The sequence below is a fragment of the Octopus bimaculoides genome, chromosome 3 (genome assembly GCF_001194135.2).
Source record: "Octopus bimaculoides isolate UCB-OBI-ISO-001 chromosome 3, ASM119413v2, whole genome shotgun sequence".
In the NCBI taxonomy this organism is placed as follows: domain Eukaryota; kingdom Metazoa; phylum Mollusca; class Cephalopoda; order Octopoda; family Octopodidae; genus Octopus; species Octopus bimaculoides.
This window is the reverse complement of record NC_068983.1, coordinates 61,548,291-61,555,534: the sequence shown is the minus strand read 5'-3', so window position 1 is coordinate 61,555,534 and position 7,244 is coordinate 61,548,291.

The window sequence follows — 7,244 nt, the reverse complement described above, 5'->3', positions numbered from 1 at the left end:
AATTTTGCAAATAATTGAAACTGAAAGATTTATAAAAATCTTTTATATTTTTGTTATAAAAATAAAGTTTGGTACATAACTTGATAACAGGTTCTTACATAGAGATTATAAGTTTTAAATTGAAACAACATTTGTTTTAAACAAGAATTCTTGCATTATATTTGCTTAACCAAAAAGTCTTCGATTTTTGGAACAAAAATATGACACAAGTTTTAAACACAAAGTGATTTATTCAGTCAATGATATTATTGCTGTTTTCTTCCAGTGTCTTCTGCCATATTGTGAGCAAATCCATTATTCCCTGTTCAAAGAATTCCCTGTCTTTATTATTCTTCTTCAGTGTTGAAGATCTGGACATTCAATGGACAGGTGAAAATCTGAAGGTGAAAGGTTGGGTAAATATGGAGAGTGCAGAAAAACTTTCCAGTCAAGCCCCAGCAACTTCTACCATGTCTGCAAAGAAGTGTGTGGTCTGGCATTAACATGATGAAAGACGATGCCCTTACAATCAGTAAGTGCGGGATGCTTCTGGTAAATCGTTGCATTTAAATTATCCGACTAGTCACTGTACACATCTGAAGTGATGGTCTTATCCATGGGGAGAAGCTCAGAAAAGACAACACTTTTCCAGTCCCTCCAAATTGAAAGCATAACTTTCTTCAGGTGAAGTCCTGCTTTGAAGGTTGTTTGTAGTGGTTCTCCATGCATCCTCCATGATTGTTTGCATTTCACATTGTTATAGATGATCCACTTTTCATTCCCTGCCATTAATCACTTAAAAAAAAGAATAATTTTTCTTCAATGTTTCTGCAATGAATTGCAAATGGAAATCCATTAGTTGAAGTTAGCTTCATTCAGTTGATGTGGGACCCAAACATTGAACCTGCTGATGCAGAAGGTTATCAACACTTGATTTGGATATGTTGAGAATATCAGCGATCATCCTAGTTGTATAACAGGGGTTGGTGTTGACTGACTTCATGTTGTTGCTATTAATCTCAGTTGGCCAACCAGAGTGAGGTGCAAGTTGAAATGAACAATTTCCCTGCTCATATATTCTTGCAGGTTTCCACTACTTTTTTGCCATTTTAGAATAAAAAGGCATGAGGGGTTGATAATGTTCGTTTTGGATCTCCATTTTCAGGATGATACCAAGCACATAAAATACAACCTGTCTTGTCACAAGTTTGCATTGAACTACATTGAAATGTCAAGTATTTAATGAGTGTACAGGCAAAAGGGACAGACTGGAATTAGTTACTTATTAAAGTCCTGGAAGTTTAATGTTGCCTAAAACTGAACAGACTTCTTGACCAACCCAATGACAGGCAGTCTCAAATGGCCTGGTATCATAATGGTTAAACTATTATTGATGAGCCAACAAACAGTTATAGAAACTTTCAGTCAACTGCTAATAATTCGTACTAGGATCAGTTGCTGCTTTTGTTCTTGAATTAATCTGGTAATCAAGTTATCAGTCTAGGATAAGCTAAGGTAGTTCTCAAATTCAGAAAATCTGGACTCAAACTCATAATTGGCAAGTACCAATTCCATGGCTTTACATTGAACACAAGGAGAAAAGCTGAGTTGAAAATGAGACAAAGTAGAAAGGATAATGTAATTTTTTATCATTTGTCTCTAGATCCAGCAGACCTGTGATCAAGGATGTTCCAGACATGACTTTTTGGTCTATTTCATATACCACAGTCTATATTAGACTATTTCTTTTAAAGAAAAAGAGTAAATAAATATCCATCCTCATGAGACTTAATCTCTAAGAGTCTTAACCAAAATAATATTCTTAACCTACCAAAAATATTAGTCAAATCTTTCTCAATCCACACCAAATCATCTTATAAAAAAAGATTATATTATATAATGTGGTTCTCAGTGCATTATATCTGGGAAGGAGATATTAGTGGGCTTCCCTTCCACCTCCTCTCCTATCACAATCTTGCAAACTTACCCACCCACTCACCCTAACCTGAATGTGGTGGTGGAAGTGATAGTAGCACTGGTGGTGGTGGTGCTGGTGACAGCAGCAGTGGAAGTGGCAGTGGTGGTGGTGGTGGTTGTATTGCTGCTGATGCTGCTGTTGATGTTACTTGTGATTATCATGATTTACTGCTAAAGATTGTGATGGCTTAAAAACGTTGTTATAAAAACAATAGATCAATTCTGATTCCTTAATTAGAGTTAATTTAATTCCAGTTGAGAAAAATATAAAAGTTTACACAAGAATTTAGTACCATTCTTTCATTATTCTATCACACTAAAATGCAAAAACGTGACAGGAATTTTAAGAACAATATTTTAACAGATTCTCAGGCTTGAATAATGAGTAAACTAAAGCATCAACCATTTGTGTTATGTCTGTTTCAATGTAGTAGTCAAAGAAACTGTGGAAACAGTGCTGTAAGATGAAGAAAAACGTTATTTGTTCAAATTCAGTCAGATGCTATGTGCATACACATGAATAAGACACTTGATGATGTTCTGAGATCAAACAGCTGAAACAGGGAAGATGGAAATATTTTAATGATTTCATCTCCAAACATCAGCAGCAGCAGCAATATTATTTTAGTATCCACTTGCAGTGGCCCAGCAACAAAATTTCTTTAGTGGGTGCAAACCCAGGACCAAACTATTTTATGAAAAATTTGGATTTTATCAATGTTAGCATTAATGCAAATGCAGGTATAATAATTTTTATTGTTATGCGGATAAGCTAAAATGTTCATAGGCTGAGCAAGACACTCTCATGAGATGTGACCAAATGAAGTTCATTTTTTAACGTAGTTCCTCTTACTGTCCACACAATTCCATAAGTAGTTGCAGTGCTTGAATTGCACTGGTTGAAGGAGCTATTCTGTTGGTCAAAATGGTCATCAACAGCAGATAAGATGTCATCATTACAGTGATACTGGTACCCAGTTGAGTGTTTTTCTATGTTGGGAAACAGATGATAACCAGATGGAACCAAATCATTAACATAGCCAGTCACACGCAGCAGCCATTGAAACCAAGGACTCTTTTTCTAAAGTATTGTCCTAATGAAACAAGACCCCATTCATCAGTTTTTCTGGGTGTTTGATCTTGATAGCCTTTCATAATTGCTTTAACAAGTTGGCATTGAACTTTCCATTGAGGGTGTGATCATTTTGAAGATAGTCAATGAACACATATTTTTTTGTTTTAACCCTTTTGTTACCAACCCGGCTGAAACCGGCTCTGGCCCTGAGTACAAATGTCTTATTTTCACAAGTTTTGAATTAAAATCTTCCATCAAACCTTAGTCACAATTTATGTTCCTAGCTGAATAATAAAGAAATTATTTTACTAAATTCTTTGTTATGTTTAAAGTAATTGAAAGAAACACAAAGCAGAGGACATTTATTTGACTAAATCTTTCGATGCAGTGCCCCAGAGTGGCTGCAGTCCAGTGAATAAAACATATTTTTCTCGGAAATATTCAAATGTTACTTATCAATCCCAAAAGGAGAAAAGGCAAAGTCGACCTCGGCGGAATTTTAACATAATGATGGACGAAATACCGAATTCTTGTCGTAAAGTCTGCACTAATCACATTCTTACCCATGCCAACTACGGTCTATATTGTTCACATGAGACTAAAAAAGTCTAGAAACATTAACAATATGGCCTCGGCATAAACAATACATCATTATGCCTATAACAGATAGAACTGCTATCGTTGTTTTTTGGCGGCAGCAACCTGGCAGAATAGTTAGCATGCCGGACAAAATGCTCAGCAGCATCTTTTCCGGTTTTATGTTTTGAGCTAAAATTACACCAAGGTCGACTTTGACTTTTGTCCTTTCGGATTCAATAAAATAAATACCAGTTGAGCACTGGGACTGCAGTAATCAACTTACCTTCTTTCTCCAAAATTGCTGGCCATATGCCAAAACTTTGAAACGTAAGTTAAAGAATGGTATTGTAATCACTCGTCTTTGTTTGTCAGTGTTTTTGTAAAATTACTGGAAAACGGCAGAAATACTCATTACCATAAAAAAAATTTCCCAGTGGTCATATTATTTTGTCCACTTGCTTTTTCATATGAATTGACCCTCATCTGCGCGTATATAGATCATGGTGTACCTATGAGCGTAGACACATGTGGGTACATACATACATACATACATATGGATGTGTGTGGGTGTGTGTATGTACACTGATGGATTCGAGGGTTTCGTTTATTTACAAGTTAATTTCTTAATTTCACCGGAGTATAAATACATATAATGGTGATACTTAAAAAAATTAACTTAGTTCAATTAAAAATCATGGGTAAGCAACACATTGTAAGCCACACTATAATTTGTAAAAAGAAAATATCTGTGCGCAGGGTATGCATCGCCCCTCCAATGCCTGTTTTTTTCATTACTATTATTATTATTAACATTTTACTTCTCAGAACATCCGGTCTTGTTTGTTCTGGTAGATTCTGTGAGAGCGGACAACAGCCTGTTGTCAGAGGTCTCACAGGGTCTCTTTCTGCACATTATAAGCTTTGATACTTGGTTGGTAATTTTCATGGGAGACATTCAACATCCAAGTACCAATCTCAAAATTCTAGCTGTCCCAAACAGAGCAGTTTTGGGGGCTTGCTCTGCTCTCATGTCAATTCCGATTTCTTTGATATATTTCTCAAACTTGGCTGTTAGTGCTCCGAGTGACCCTACAATTATAGGCGCCTTCCATATTTTAGCAAATAATGGATACAATGCCGAGTGACTGTGATTTTGCCATCGCCTATTTAGACGATATTCTAAAAAATAGTGAATCACATGAACAACATGTAGAACACGTTAAAAGGGTATTTGAGAAGATTAGAGAATACTTTTTCAAGTTAATGGAAGAAAAATGCGAGTTCTTTATAAAAAATTAAATGCTTGGGCCAGATAATAGATAAAAACGGATGGAAACTGGATCCATCCAGAACAACTGTGATAAAAAAAATATACCCACGATGAATAATGTGACTATGTTACAAGCATTCTTGGGTTTAGTAAATTATTACCAAATTAACATTCCCAATATACATAAGGTAAGGACCCCACTCTATTAAAGAAAAATACAAAATGATGTTGGACTGATAAGTGCTAGAAGGCATTTGACAAGTTAAAAAGCATTTTAACATCGAACTTATCTTTAACACATTTTGATCCAAAGCTGGATATTATATTGGTTACAGATGCGAGTAAGTATGGTGTAGGAGCTGTGTTTCTGCACAAATATGGTGATAGGAGTAAAAAGGCTATAGCCCATGCGTCACTATTGTTATTACCAGTTGAAAGGAACTATAGTCAGATAGAAAAGGAAGTGTTTGCAATCTTATTCGGTGTGAAAAAATTCATAGGTTTGTTCATTGAAGACGTTCTGTCTACAAACAGATCATCACCCACTACTGTCAATATACAGTCCTAAAAAAGGAATACCAACATACACAGCAAATAGATTACAACTGTAGCGAGTCAGGCATAGTTCAGTTGTGCTGTGGCAGACTCCAGTGAAACAGAACTAGAGGCATATGAATAAAAACACGGCAGTGATCTGCCTTAACAGTGAAGTAGCAGTTTCAAACTAGTTGATGAATTGACAGCCTATAAGCAACATCTCTTTCTTTGAAATGCAACGAATTTTGTGTTCACCACCAACTTCGTACAACTCGTGTGAATTATATCAGCTACAAGTCTGCTTCAAAATGAACGATACATTCTTTCTCTTATTAGCTTAGAGCAGCTTCCACATAACCCTTCTGTGTTAAAAGTAAGTTATGAGATCTTTCCTGTCTCACACACACATGTAGATGATTCACATGCATATACAGATTAATCATTGTTACTACTTGCCAGCACTCGTTTTATTTAAATAAAGTTCAAATGAACTGCCTTCTGAACATTCTTTATTCACACTTATTGAAAGCACACTGCAATGGATTCTCTCATGGACACTCTTCATGCATTAAATCACAGAACACTTACTCTAAATTACTGACCGTTTACACTAAATTGGTGACCCACTAAACAACGATGGGGCACTACAATATTGAATTATGGCTACAAAATGGAATATTTACCGTCAAAAACCTAGGGCATGCAGATGGTATTTCCAGACTGATACCGAAATACTGCGAGCCATTCAAAGATACAGTAATCGCAGCTTTAAGAGCAGAGGGAGAAATTTAAAAAATGTGGTGAGGAATGTGGTATGCGAATTACCAGTAACCCTAGGGGACATAAAGTGAAATGTGGTAAAAGACAAATTCATAAGAGAAGTGAAAAGAACACTGTTGTCAGGAAAAGTAAATAGGAACAGGATTGGTGCGAAACAAAACCAAGACATGAACCTATACTCAATTTGTGGTGGCGTACTGATTTATGCACAGAGAGTAATGATACTTGAAACACTACGAAAGAAAATGTTGAGAGAATTTCATTTTAGACATCTTGGTATTCTGAGGACGAAAGTTTTAATGCGCAGCTATGAATACTGGTCAAAAATGGATACAGAAATCGAAAATTTGGTGAAAAGCTGTAGAGGATGTGCTCTAGCAGCAAAATTACCGATGATAAAAAGTGAACCTTGGCCAAAAGTAAATGTTCCGTAGTCGAGACTACACATTGATTTCGTTCATCTTTTAAACGGCTCATACTACTTAGTGGTAGTTGATAGTTTCTAGTGTAAAAACCCAACCTCCTCAACAGTAATAATTTTTTTACATGAGCTGTTTTCCGAGATTTGGCATCCCAGACGCTATAGTATCTGACAATCGAATGCAATTTATGTCTTGAATTTAAAAAGTTCTGTAAAACGTTTACTGTAGAACATGTAACTACGGCGCCATACTCACCCAGATCTAACGGACAAGCCAAATGCTTTGTAGATATATTCAAGACAGCCCTAAGAAAGTCAAATAAGGAAGTCATGGATGAAGTAGCTCTACAGCAATTCTTAAGAGTATACCGTGTGACACCAAATTCAAATACACCGGCAGGTATGTCACCAGCGGAACTGATTAATGCGAAGAAAATAAAACCATTCTTCGACAAATCGCTACCAGGCAAGAGAAGAAAAATTGCAATGGAAAATACAGCAAGATTTTTCAAAATTGGTGAAAATGTATTTGTAAGAACATATAAGAATGGAAAACAGAGTTGAGAAGATGGCGTGATTAACAAACGCATAAGAAAAATGCTATATTTGGTAAAAAGTAGAAAACG